Below are 14813 nucleotides of genomic sequence, written 5' to 3'. Positions count from 1 at the left end.
AATTATAGTATTTATTGGCCATTAAACATTAATACAATTTAAATTACTGGAGCCCTGAATCTGCGAAAATTTAAAGTCTGCAAGAAACATGAGCAAATTAGAGCAAACAGACACTTGAACTTCTAGATTATCAGCATTTTTTACAGGATGCAATGAGTGATACATACTAACAAGTGCAGATTTATTATTCTACACGACATAGGCCACAGTAGCACAGACATCCCAAAGAAATATTTCCGAGTTTAAAACCTGAAGTTGAGCACTGCTAACTGAGTCAAAGTCCCATGGTGGTACTACAGGGCAATATGATGAATTTGGCAAATTCCAATGGAGCAGAGTCATGTCACGAACAGAGCTTAGCTGCAGTCGTGCTGAGAAGATGGTACAGTAGGGCATCACAGGTATTGCCACTGTTTATTGATTGTGAAGCCCATTTCTTTTTTGGGCAGACATTCAAATTCATCCAGCCACAGTACCAGATCCTCCTCCCCCCCCCCCCCCCCCCCCCCAATGCTTAAAACGAACAAACAAATGCAAGTGTGCGACACACACACACACACACACACACACACACACACACACACTGGTGCCTATTTGTCATTACTTCTGTAAGAATGAGCCCAGACAGTGACACCTTACAAGTAGCACTGTGAGAGCTAGCTGGATGCAGGGTTCTGGAAGTAGTAGTGTCAGGAGATGAGGCAATATTTGCAGCTTTCACCCATGGAGTAGTTCAGCTGAGCTACATTTGTTGGCTGGTGTCATCCTGTTAGAACCAAAAAAGAATTACGGTTGATGATGTCATAGTGGATTCCACAGCTTTTAACATTTTCTGTTTAAATGTCTTATCAAGCCTTTGGTTCCACCTTTGGAGGATGGACAGAACAGAGGACTGAAGTCATGTTTTATGACATCCGCTACACAGAAGTCCTTGGACGTGGCCACAATGAATTGTACCCACTGGCTGACACCAGCATGCAGGGTAACACTCAAATGGCCAAAACCTGGGTGAATGCACTGAATGTGGCTTCTGTCAAGGTGGACACCAAGCTTACAACATATACATTTTCTCAGTATACATCCATGATGGGTAACCTCATTCTGTTCAAAAATACGTCTGCAAAGTTGAGGTGTATGTGGTCCCAGGACTAGCAGAGGATGCACCATGGAGCAAAAGCTTGCGGTGTTGCCACCTGGTTGGTTGGTTTGAGGATTAAAGGGACCAAACTGCGGAGGTCATCGGTCCCTTGTTTCATAAACACACACAGCACAGTGAAACCATCCACCAGTCAGGCGAAGCACTAAAATTATAATTCTGGGGGAAGAAAAGCCCCATGGTCAATGGTAAGACAACATGGAAAACGGAGCACAGCAACAAAAACAACATAGAGAACAAAGGCAGAAGGAATTAAAACTGCACAGCAGAGGACTGTGGCTGGCTGATCACGAAAATAATAGGATGGGCCAGCCACTGTGCAACACGTTAAAACCTCCAGCCTAAAAGATTAGGGTGGAGTCGAATTACAACACAAAACAAAGTAAAAGATACAGCACAAAAGAGGGCGACGCAACAAAATTAGAGGGACCTATAAAAGCCACTTGCTCGAAGAAAACCTAAAACACGATCTGCCATAGAGACATCGTCAGCTAAAAGACACGATAAATCACCCAGGAGGTTAAAAGTTCGTCAGAGGGCGGTTAAAAGAGGACATTCCAGCAATATATGGGCCACCGTCATGGTTTCACCACAGCGACAATGAGGGGGGCCCTCTCGACGCAGCAGATGAGCATGCGTCAGCCAAGAGTGACCAATGCGGAGCCTACAGAGAATAACAGAATCCCTGCGAGAGGCCCGCATGGAGGAACCCCACACGGTCGTGGTCTCCTTTACACGCCGCAACTTGTTGGGTACAGACAGAGTGCGCCATTCGTCTGCCCACATCCCAAAGACCCGACGGCGTAACACCGATCGGAGATCAGTTGCCGGGAGGCCGATCTGCAACGGCAGTTTGCGGGTGGCTTCTTTAGCTAACTTGTTGGCGTGTTCGTTACCCGCTATCCCAACGTGTCCCGGGGTCCATATGAACACCACTGAACGACCACACTGTGCAAGAGCATGAACGGACTCCTGGATGGCAACAACAATGGGATGGCGTGGGTAGCACTGGTCAAGAGCCTGTAGACTACTGAGAGAGTCACTGCAAATGACAAAAGACTCGCCAGTGCTGGTACGAATCCGCTCAAGGGCACGAAAAATGGCTGTTAGCTCTGCAGTGTAAACACTACAGCCGTCCGGCAAGGAGCGCTGGTCTACATAGTCCGCATGAGCGTAAGCATACCCCACACGGGCATCAACCATCGAGCCATCTGTATAGATAACCTCCGAGTCGCGGGATGCATTGAGGAGAGCAAGAAATTGGTGGCACAAGACTGCAGGAGGAACTGAATCCTTTTGCCATTGTGAGAGGTCCAGCCGAAGCTGCGGCCCACGAATACACCAAGGTGGTGTATGTGGGTGGACCTGAAAAGCAGATGGAAGAGGCAAAGACTCGAGGTCACTAAGGAGTGACCGAACACGGATCCCAATGGTATGGCCTGATCGAGGCCGCCAGTGTGGGGTATGGACTGCCACATTAGAGAAAAGGAGACGGTAGTTAGGGTGACGGGGAGAACAACGGACGTGGGCAACATAGTTGGCTAACAATTGTTGACGCCGAATATGAAGCGGAGGAACCCCAGCCTCAGCAAGGAGGCTATTAACAGGGCTGGTGCGAAATGCTCCTGTCGCCTGTCGAACCCCACAGTGGTGAACGGGGTCCAGCAGTTGCAACGCCGAGGGTGACGCTGAGCCATACGCTACACTCCCATAATCAAGCCGGGACAGCACAAGGGCTTTGTAGAGCTACAGCAGCATATTACGATCTGCACCCCAAGTTGTGTTGCTAAGGCAGCGAAGGGCATTCAGATGCTGCCAGCACTGACGCTTGAGTTGACGAATATGTGGAAGCCAAGTAAGCCGGGCATCAAACAGCAATCCCAGAAAACGGTAAGTGTCAACAACCCTGAGCATGGCATCCTGAAGATAGAGCTCAGGGTGGGGATGGACAGTTCGACGCCGACAAAAGTGCATAACACAAGTCTTCGCAGGAGAAAATTGAAACCCATGGGCTAGGGCCCACGCCTGCGCCTTGTGTATGGCTCCCTGCAACCTACGTTCTGCAACACTAATGGTGGAAGAGCTGAAAAGGATGCAGAAATCGTCAGCATATAACGTGGGTGAGACAGACGACCCTACTGCTGCTGCAAGGCCATTAATGGCCACAAGGAAAAGGGGCACGCTCAATACAGAGCCCTGTGGAACGCCGTTCTCCTGGATATGAAGCGAATTATGGGATGTGCCAATTAAAACGCGGAATGTTCGAAGAGATAAAAAATTCTGAATAAAAATGGGGAGAGAGCCCCGGAGACCCCACCCGTGCAACGTGGCACGAATATGGTGCTGCCACGTCGTGTCATATGCTCTGGAGAGGTCGAAAAAGACGGAGACGAGGTGTTGGCGCCTGGAAAAAGCAGTGCGGACTGCAGACTCAAGAAAGACCAAAGCATCGGCGGTGGAACGGCCCTGACGGAAGCCACTCTGGCACGGAGCCAGAAGACCCCGAGACTCGAGCAGCCAACACAGCCGTCGACTCACCATACGTTCCAATAGCTTGCACAGAGTATTTGTCAAGCTGATGGGCCGATAGCTATCCACATTAAGCGGGTCCTTACCAGGCTTCAGCACCAGAATGACAGTACTCTCCCGCCACTGTGACGGAAAGACACCATCGCTCCATATGCAGTTGAAGATGGCAAGAACACACCACTGACAGTCCGGTGACAGGTGTTTGATCATCTGATTGTGGATGCCATCTGGCCCAGAGGCTGTATCGGGGCACTGTGCCAGGGCGCTTTGAAGTTCCCACAAACTAAATGGGGTGTTATACGCCTCAGGGTGGCGAGAAGTAAAAGAAAGCCGTTTGCATTCCTCTTGGCGTTTTAGCGCGCGGAATGCGGGTGGGTAATTCCCCGACGCAGAGGCCCGAACATAGTGCTGGGCGAAATGCTCGGCGATTGCATCGGCATCGGTGGATACCGCCCCGTTGACGGTAAGCCCTGCGACACCTGCAGAGTGCTGCAATCCAAAGATGCGCCGAATCTTCATCCACACCTGGGAGGGTGAAGTACGGGAACCAATGGTGGAAACGTACCTCTCCCAGCACTGCTGTTTCTGCCTTTTGATGAGCCGCCATGCCTGAGCACGGAGACGTTTGAAAAAAATTAGGTTCTCCAAAGACGGGTGCCGCTTATGTCGCTGAAGAGCCCGCCGACGTTCTTTAATGGCTTCAGCGACCTCTGGAGACCACCAAGGCACTGACTTTCGCCGGGGGCACCCTAATGAACGAGGAATGGTACGTTCCGCAGCGGAAGCAATCGCTGCAGTCAGTGTCTCAACCGCCACATTGATGGTACCGTGGGGGAGAGAGTCAACAGTGGCAGCAGAGGAGAATGTTTCCCAGTTTGCCTTGCTAAATGCCCATCGAGGCAAGCGTTCATGGGAGCGACGCTGGGGTAGTGAAAGGAAGATGGGAAAATGGTCACTACCACACAAGTCGTCATGGGCTCTCCAGTGGACCGATGGTACAAGCCCTGGGCTGCACAACGACAGATCTATGGCTGAGAACGTGCCATGCACCACACTGAAATGTGTGGCGGCGCCAGTGTTTAAGAGGCAGAGGTCAAGTTGGGAGATGAGATTCTCGACATCTCTGCCTCGGCCAGTAACCTTCGTTCCACCCCACAGGGGATTGTGGGCGTTAAAATCCCCCAGGAGAAGAAAAGGCGTGGGAAGTTGGGTGACAAGTGCAGCCAATTCGGTCAGGGAGACTGTACCACCTGGAGGGAGATAGACACTGCAGACGGTTATGTCCTGGGTAGTCCTTACGCGGACAGCCACAGCTTCCAAAGATGTTTGAAGGGGCACAGGAGCACTATATACAGAGGTAAGGACATACACGCAGGCTCCACCTGACACACAATTGTAAGTGCTACGGTTGCAGTAATAAACCCTGTATCCACGAAGGACAGGGGTCCGCATTGCCTGGAACCAGGTTTCCTGGAGGGCAATGCATAAAGCAGGTGTCATGCTTAGAAGCTGACGTAGCTCAGGTAGATGGCTAAAATAACCGCCACAGTTCCACTGGAGGATGGTATTTTCCATGTCTGTGAAAGGCGTGACAGGACTGGGAAGGCAGATTACGCCGCTGGGTCACCTGCTGCCTCCAATGGAGCACCCGTGCAAATGCTATCCATCGTGTCCAAGGGACCGGCGAGAGCGAGGTCCTCAGCGGACGCCAGAAGCTCCACCTCGTCCTCAGACGCAGAGCTTGTAGGAGGCGGTGGGACGGGTGCCACCACAATATCGTTGGTCTTGGGGACTTTCTTCTTTTTCTGCTTGTCGCGCTGTGCCTTCGGTGGGTCAGGCTTCATGGGCTTCACTGGGTCAGTCTCAGGGACAGATGATGACCGGGAGGCCCTACGACCAGGAACGGGTGGTTGTTTCAGCCACTTTCATGTGTCCGCTTTTCCACTGGTCGGAACTTGCAAAGGGAGGTCCCCAAGGGATCCCTTCCTGGCGAGAGTAGCCAAAGAAGTCTTACGCTTCTCCGGCTGGGAAGGGGGAGCTGATGTCCCCGATGGTTGGGAGGGTGCTGCTCCTGAAGAAGATGGAGCGGGAGCAACAGGGAGTGAAGTGCCCCCCACAACCAAGGGGGCCGGTGAATTCGGACAGAGCTGAGAGCGAACTGCAGGTGACGACACTGTAGAGGATCGAACCGGTGTTGCAGCAGCGGCATAGGTAGACGTCATAGGCACAGGATGTAGCCGCTCATATTTCCGCCTTGCCTCAGTGTAGGTCAGGCGGTCCAGGGTCTTATATTCCATTATCTTCCTTTCCTTCTGGAAGATCCGACAGTCCGGTGAGCAGAGTGAATGGTGTTCTCCGCAGTTAACACAGATGGGAGGCGGAGCACATGGAGTATTGGGATACGAAGGACATCCACAATCTCGACATGTGATGCTGGAAGTACAGCGAGATGACATGTGCCCGAACTTCCAGCACTTAAAACACCGCATCGGAGGAGGGATATATGGCTTCACATCACAACGGTAAACCATCACCTTGACCTTTTCGGGTAAAACATCACCTTCGAAAGCCAAGATGAAGGCACCAGTGGCTACCTGATTATCCCTCGGACCCCGATGGACGCGCCGGACGAAGTGAACACCTCGTCGTTCGAGGTTGGCGCGTAATTCATTGGCGGACTGCAGAAGAAGATCCCTGTGGAATATAATACCCTGGACCATGTTGAGACTCTTATGCGGTGTAATGCTAACTGAAACATCCCCCAACTTGTCACAATTGAGCAACATCCGTGACTGGGCAGAGGATGCCGTTTTGATGAGCACAGAACCAGAGCGCATTTTGGACAAGCCCTCCACCTCCCCGAACTTGTCCTCTAAGTGCTCCACAAAAAACTGAGGTTTGGTCGACATAAACGATTCTCCATCAACCCGCGTACACACGAGGTACCGGGGTAAATAGTCTCCACTGCCTTCTTTAGCAAGACGTTCCTCCCATGGAGTGGCCAGGGAGGGAAATGATCTTTGATCAAATTTCTTTCCATTGAGGTTAGACCTCGATTGCTTAGAGACTGCTGGTGGAGGCCCACCAGCGAGAGATGATGTACCACGCTTCATTGCGGGTCATCCGCCCCGATGCCACCTACTCCGACCAAGGGCCCTCCCCACGGGCGCCACCCAGCCGCAGCAATAGCCACCTGGCAGGATGGCCATTGCCGGGAGTCCTGATGCCCCAGGGAGATGGGCATCTACTCCTTGGCATACGTGGGAAGTTAACGGCGCAGGCATCAGTAGAGCGATCCCTGTGTTGTCAGGGGGCTACAACCAACAGGGTACATGGCGGCCCCACCACAACGGACTGGCTACCGTGCTGGATCTTAGGTGCAAAAATGTCCAGGGTCGTCGTCGCAGTTAAAAGCAACACTGCAGAGTGCAGCGTGGGAATCGCACCCAGGGACGTATCCTCGCCCAAGAAATGGAAAATGAGTGGGGCACCATTGCAACAACGAAAAAGCCGGCTAAAGGTCTCAATGCATGACGGATACAGTGCACCATGTAAGGCGCCCTTCCCCAATTGGCTCGCTCTTCGGAATAATTTAGAAAGATGGAGGTCAAACCCGAGAGGGGACCATCACATGAAGCCGAAACATTTGAGACTCCTTTTAGTCGCCTCTTACGACAGGCAGGAATACCGCGGGCCTATTCTTACCCCCGAACCCGCAGGGGGGTTGCCACCTGGAACTAGGTACATGATGTGCAGCTGTGTACTGTCTTTTTTACATCTCCACTGGTTCCAGATGAGTATATGTCTTCTTAATACTACCTTCATAACAGGCATTTCCCAGTGTTCACAGTGCAGCATGTGCAACGAATGGCAGTTCTGCTTAGACAACCATCCAATGTGTGTGTCGTTCACCAAGTCCCAGCAAAAGCTGTCACCTTACGACCAACAGCCTGAGATCAATGTGTTTCCACATCTTTAGGTCACTGCTCATCCTTTAAGTGAAAAATGTTGGTCATGCACAGGTCACATAGCACATGACCTACCCCAAGATCAGCTTCCAGGGTAAGCTAGCAGTGACATGAGCTGCTGTAATGAAAAAGCCTTCCAGAACATGTTTTCTCACAGTGTCCATGTGTAAACACAGCACTTCCCACTGATGAAATTTTCAGTCTTAGAATCATAAGCAAGCATCCCACTTAGACAACAAATGGACATCATTTAATTCCTGTATAGTGGACACAGAGGAATTACTGGCAAAGTTTAAACTGATTGTAAATCACCTCTCGAGAACTGTGTTCCAATAAATGGAATAAGGATGGAAAAGACCCACCATGGTTTAATAACAAAATTGGAAAATGCTGTGAAAATATAAATTTTTGTACTGTTGGGTCAAAAAAGGAGCAGAAATTTTGACAGCCGTAAGCTATTAGAAATTTGTGCATCTATAAAAAGATTGATGAGCAAAGCACACAATAGCTTCCACCATCACATGTTAATGGACGATCTTGACAAGAACCCAAGAAAATTATGGTCTTATGTAAAATTACTACACACCTCAAAAGCTTCTATTCAGTCACTCATCAAACATTCTATTGCAATAGTGTAAGACAGCAAAAGGAAGGGTGAAGTTAAAAATTCCCCATTAAAAAAAATCAGACATAGCATTATTTGACTTCTGCACATACTCCTTTATGGAAGATACAGAAATAGGCATCTGTGGTACTGAAAAGCAATGGAAAGAGTTGGGGGAAAAAAAAGTAAGTTGCCAGGTACGGATGGAATTCTAGTTCAGTCTTACGGGAAGTTCTCTTCCTTAGCATCCATTTATGACCACTTTCTCACCCAATGCAAAGTCCCAAGTGAAAAAAAGCATGTGTGTGTCACACATAAGAAAGGTAAAAAATCAGACACGCAGAATTACAGAACAAAATACTTAACACTGATTTGCTGCAGAAATCTTGAGCATAATCTGACTTCAAATACAACACAACGAGTCCTGGTCGGGGCACACATTTTCAACTGTCCCTGTTGATGTACATCAACACCTGTCGGCAGCTTAGGGTGTTGATTTAAATATCATTTCATTCTAGAGAGCTGCAAGGTCACTGACAGTATCTGTTCTTTCGGACATGTCTGAAAGAACAGGTACCATCTTCATATATATTCATAATGTTTGGCTCTGCGTATGCCCCAATGCCCTCGATGGAAGCATGCTAACCTCTCTTATCTTAGATCTTCAAGGATAATAACCTGGTTGCCGTCTGCTTTTGCACTTTACACAGTGCCACACTGCTGTCTTTTAACAAAGGTACAAGCATACGGAATGGGTTCCCATATATGTGAGTGACTGGAAGACTTTAACAGAACCCAGTATGTTGTCCTTGACAGGGAGTGTTCATCAGAGATAGGGGTATTGTCCGGAATACCTGGTTGACAGGGTGAGAATCAATATGCAGCTGTTTGCTGATAATGCTATAGTGAACTGGAAGGAGTTGGCGTTGAGTGATTGTAGGAAATTACAAGATAAGTTAGACAAAATTTCTAGTTGGTGTGATGACTTGCATCTAGCTCTAATGTACAAAAAATGTAAGTGAATGCGGATTAGTAGGAAAACCAAACTCATAATGTCTGAATACAGCATTAGTAGTGCATTGTGTGACACAGTCATGTCAATTAAATATCTAGACATAATATTGCAAAGCAATATGAAGTAGAATGAGCACATAAGGACTGTAATAGGGAAAGCAAATGGTCAACTTTGGTTTATTGGGGGGATTTTAGGAACATGTCATTCATCTGTAAAGAAGAGTGCATATGGACACTAGCGTGACCCACTGCTGAATACTGTTCAAGTGTTTGGGATCCACACTACATCAGATTAAAGGAAGATATCAAAGCAATTCAGAGGTGACAAGCTAGATTTGTTACTACTAGGTTTGAACAACACACAAGTATTACAGAGATGCTTCGAAAACTCAAATGGGAATCACTTGAGGGGAGACGACACTCTCTTCAAGGGCCACTATTGAGAACATTTAGAGAAATAGCATTTGAGGCACCTGCAGAATGAGTCTACTGCCATCAACGTACATTTTGCGTAAGAACTACAAAGATAAGATTACAGAGAGTAGGGCTTGTATGGAGGCATACAGTCAGTTGTTTTTACCCTAACACTATGTGTGTGTGGAACTGGAAAGGAAATGACTAGTAGCGGAACAGAGTACCCTCCACCATGTACCCTATGGTGGTTTCCACAGTATGTATGTGGATGTAGATGTAGATATGGTTACCAATAACAGTAGTATTTTTGGCATACTAAGTTGGTAGCAGACAGACACTCTTCTGGACACCTGCTTTCTTGGTTGAAAGTCTGGTGGCCACCATTGCGTGTGTAATCAGAAATACACCAAGAAGTCAGTCTTGATCTGGCACATCTACCATTTGAGAGACTGTCAGCAGAAGATCTGTTCAAAGTGCTGATGGCTGTCTATTTGACAACAGGGCTGTGAGGAGGCAAGAGAAGTTTTGCCTGCAACAGCTGTGGATCTATATGTGATCTTACAATTACTGTGAAACAGGAACAAATACTGTAGGAGTTGGGCTGTGCAAAAGTTCTGGAATGCAACTGTTAGGTTCAAGTATTGACAGCAGTGGCTTGTGGTTAGTAGCCAACGCAAATACTCTACTGGACAATACTCCTGGAAATTTTGGTTGCCGTAGATAATAGACAAAGCAAAAATATCAATTTCAAGAATTCTTGGGCAGGTGACAGATTTTAGATGAATATGTGATTGGACATTGAGACCTATAGATTGTGCAATGCGACAATACTGCTTCACTCTCATAGTGGGAGGCATCTGTTGGCAGGATGAGAGTACACTCATGGAAAAATGGGTGAGAGATGCAGATTACATTGAACAGCACTTGAGAGCAGAGAACAGTTGCTCATTTTTGGAAGACCACTCAAAAGGGATGCCAGTTTTCCAGTACATGTTCCACAGAACAGGTATTATGGCAGCACTGGAAATGATCCATCTATAATAAATTATTTTATCATGCATTGATTGAAGTAGTTCTTTTAGGCTGCTTGGTTCACACAGTTTCTGTATGGTTCGTAGGCATTTTGTTGATCTCACCCTGTCTTTTCCCTAATACAAGGTTTGTCTGAAAAGCCACATCATCATCATCATCATCATCATCATCATCATCATCATCATCTTTAAAGCTGACACACTATTATTAGTATTATTAGTCAGAGCATGGTCTTCCCACCTGTGGACTAGTTCGAGGGGGACAGCCAACCCCTGTTTCCTTCATTGGGCTCCTGGTGAACTGGGATGTGCCCCTACGTGAAAATCTGTTGGGTGGTCTGGTTCCAGCTGCAATTCAACGTTCACTTAAACAAAGGTGCGCAGTCAAATTCTGTGTACAACAATTAAAGATGATAATAGTGTGACTCTTGTGTGTGAACTTTTGAACATGACCATACAATAAATGTTCATCTGATAACTCAGATTCTGAATATAACCAAAATCATTTTCCATGGTACTGTAACTCAACAATCACATTTGAGGAAACTGTGTGCAAAACTGGTCTCAAAAATTTAGATTGTTTACCACAAGTTCAATCAAAGAAATGATACAACTTTTCTGGAAAATGTTGTAATGGGAGATCAGTCCTGGATTTCAGAGTATGTCCCTGTGATGAAGACGCCTCCAAGACAATGCACTCAGCCACACTGCTTTCTTGGTGAGGAATTATCTGCTAAATATCAACATGGTATACCGATACAGCCCCCTTACAGTACCAACCTCTCTTTGGATGCTTTTTGTTTCCCTGATTCGAGACGTGCCTGACTGAACACCATTTCAAGACCACCAAAAACATGAAAGCTGCTGGTATGAGTGCTCTAAAGGATATTTCAACCTGAATCTTCCAGCATGTCTACAACATTTTGAAATCTCCCTGGCAAAAATTTATTGATGCAGGAGGGTCCTACTTTGAAGGATTTTGATGCACTGTACCCTTCTGATCATTAATTAGTTTTTATGGACTTTGTGACATTATTTTCTGGACACATATTTCCTAAGTACCCATGGCTGAAAAAATGAGTGCTTTTCTGGGATACAAGAGAGATTTGTTTGCTACAGCAATGTGAAAAACTGCTGGAGATTTCATAAATAATCTTCTTTACTGGTTCCAGTTACTGACACCATCCAAGCAAAGGGCAATTTCCTGCAATAATTGTTCCAGGAACCTTAAAAATATTGCTGGGGGCACTCACTATACCAAACAGCTGCCAACGGTTTCAGTGTAACCCATACGGTGTATTGATGACTATGAGTGTTTGAGACTGCATCTAGAGGAAACTAGAAGTATGTTCCACAGAGGTAGAATTTGGTACAGAATGCAAATGCATGAGGTGATCAAGTTCTTTCTATACAGACTCCCTGACTGCACAAGTTATAGGATGAACACACGCAAATGGTGAAATGTTGTGGGCACAGAAAATTATATGTGCTGGAGACCCTTTTGCACATCCTAAATCTTGATGAAACAGGGAGGGTAAGTTATTACACATGTTGCTGATGTCTTGGAAATGAACAACTACTGATACCACATGAACAGAACAAAGTCCATAATCATGAAATGGCATGCAGTACAAGAGTGTATGCCGAATATCTTTGGGACATCATTATGGCTGATTATTGCATATCGAGGATAGAGGATAACAAATTTGTATTTGCTAAGGCCTACCATATGCCTAAAACTGGAATTGGTGCTTGGTTATACTGAAACATAGGTGTGGTACAGGGCAGGAGAGGAGCAGAGCTCAACTGTCAGTACATCTGCATGGACAATATTGCTGTAACACCACTATTAAATTGAAATGGTACCTGGTGGTCAACAATGTGGAGGTGTGCCCTTATACATCCATCGTGGCACCAGTCCTGCACTGTGCAAGATGTTAACCTCCAGTAGTGGTAACATAAAATATAAAACGTGAAATTAAAAACACCTTCAGTCACCTATATTTTGAATGTAATTTATTTTTGTGAGCATTTCCAGCATTTCAAACATAGACAGCTGAAAGTGTTTTTAATTTTACATTTTGTATTGAACAGCCGAAGTCCCTCAACCATCTTGTACAAATATGGACTTACAGACATTAGTGGTAGTGGCCTTGCAGGCCGTATCTTGGTGCTGTGACAGAAAGCGACAATGTGGCCTGCCTCATTGCCAGCATTTCAAACCAAACAGCTCTATGTTGGGGCCAGGTGTCATGGCTGCAGCAGCATAGGCACTCTGGTCATGAGGGAAGCTCCTTTGATGCCGGTGAGATGGATTGGCCCTTGGTGGATAAGAGGACAGCTGTGGTTGAATTGTGTAAAGGTAACACCTGTCAGAAGTGACTTTGGACACTAGGATGTTTGTGTTCTATCAGATGACCGTGCAATGGTTGAGACTTCCTCCACATTGGGATCTGATAACTAGAGGGCAGTGACCTAGATTTAATGGTCAGGTGTATCTTGAACCAATCTATTTCATATTTGACTGTATGCATAAGATTTGGCACAACTTTCTTATGTGCAAGTAAATTTACAGTGTGACTAATGCCATGGAATCTGCTAGCCCATTGTAAACATGTCTGTCCCAGTTGTTTAGGACGATGAAATACACACAGTTGTTCTGATACAACATGCATTCTACTGTCAAAGTATTGGGCTAGTTAATCCATGAGTTTGCCTCTGGTGAAGGCAGCAGTTTTCTGCTGGGAGACCACCTGTATCATATGAAAAATTTCCAGTCCACACTATTTTAGAAAATAGCCCAGGTCACAAGCAGCATCAGTAAAGTGTGCCACCACAAGATGACGACAAATTTGTACTGCATATAACTCCTTTCCTTGCAGTTGCTGTTGAACATAGAGAATGAGGTCAGTGTCGCCTGCGGGCGGGGGCCGTCTCTGAGCAAGACAATAGCTGTTCCCTAAGTTGCTGTTACTGTATCTACATTGACAATCACACTGCACAAGCCACGGTATGGTGCATAGCAGAGTGTACCTTGTACCACTACTTGTCATTTCCTTTCATGCTCCACTGACAAATACTGTGAGACAAAAACGACTGGCTATGTGTCTCCATACCAGCCCTAACTTCTTTTATCTCATCTTTGTGGTACTTATATGAAATGTAAATTGGTGGCAGCAGAATCTTACGTTGGTGGCAGCTGAATTGTTCTGCAGTCAGCTTCAAATGCCGTTTTTCTAAATTTTCACTGTAGTGTTGCCCAGATGGTAGTATGAAGTAATTCTGAAAATATTCCCCAAAAACTGTCTTGAGCAGCTAGTTCAATGACTAACAAGCACTGTTTCATGAAAAGAAAGTCCTCTTCCCTCCAGGGTTTCCCGTTTGAGTTCATGGCACACCTCTCTAATACTCACTGATCAAACTTACTGGTAAAAACTCTACCATCACACCTCTGAATTGCTTTGATCTCTCCCTTTAATATGATCTCATGGGGATCCCGACCATTCAAGCAGTACTCAATAATGAATCATATTAGTGTTCTGTATGCAGTCTCCTTTATAGATGAGCTACACTTTCCTACAATTCTTGATGATCCCAATAAACCGAAGTTGACCATTTGCCTTCCCTACTAAAAGCCTTACATGCATGTTCCATTTCATATTGCCTTGTAATGTTAAGCAAGATATTTAACTGATGTGACTATGTCAAGCAGCACACTACTGATGCTGTATTCAAACATTACAGGTTTGTTTTTCCTACTCGTCTGCATTAACTTACATTTTTCTACAATTTGAGCTAGCTGTCATTCATCACATAAACTAGAAATTTTGTCCAAGTCACTTTGTATCCTCCTACAGTAACTCAATGACAACAACTTCCAGTAAACAGCTGCAGATCGTTGCTCACCCTGTCTGCCATATCACACACACACACACACACACACACACACACACACACACACACCTCTGGGGCACTTCTGACAACACCCCGTCTCTGATGAACATTCATCACTGAGGACAATGTATTGGGTCATATTACTTACAAAGTCTTCGAGCCACTCACATATCTGGGAACCTATTCCATATGTCCATACCTTC

General features: G+C 46.3%; 1 protein-coding gene across 6 annotated transcripts in view; it reads right to left on the bottom strand.

Annotated features, from left to right (window-relative positions):
- Positions 1 to 14813, bottom strand: part of LOC126184650 (Bardet-Biedl syndrome 2 protein homolog) — a 183716-nt gene that overhangs the window by 132092 nt on the left and 36811 nt on the right. Inside the window, exon 3 of one of the 6 annotated variants that reach the window (XM_049927126.1) lies at positions 10958 to 11064. The exons of the other annotated variants lie outside the window; for them this stretch is intronic. The gene's annotated coding sequence lies outside the window, so the exon portion shown is untranslated. The remainder of the gene's footprint in view (positions 1 to 10957; positions 11065 to 14813) is intronic. 6 annotated transcript variants of the gene reach the window in all.

The sequence above is a fragment of the Schistocerca cancellata genome, chromosome 4, assembly GCF_023864275.1.
Source record: "Schistocerca cancellata isolate TAMUIC-IGC-003103 chromosome 4, iqSchCanc2.1, whole genome shotgun sequence".
NCBI classification, from domain to species: domain Eukaryota; kingdom Metazoa; phylum Arthropoda; class Insecta; order Orthoptera; family Acrididae; genus Schistocerca; species Schistocerca cancellata.
Note: the sequence above shows the minus strand (reverse complement) of the source record. Positions and strands in the feature narration are given on the sequence as shown.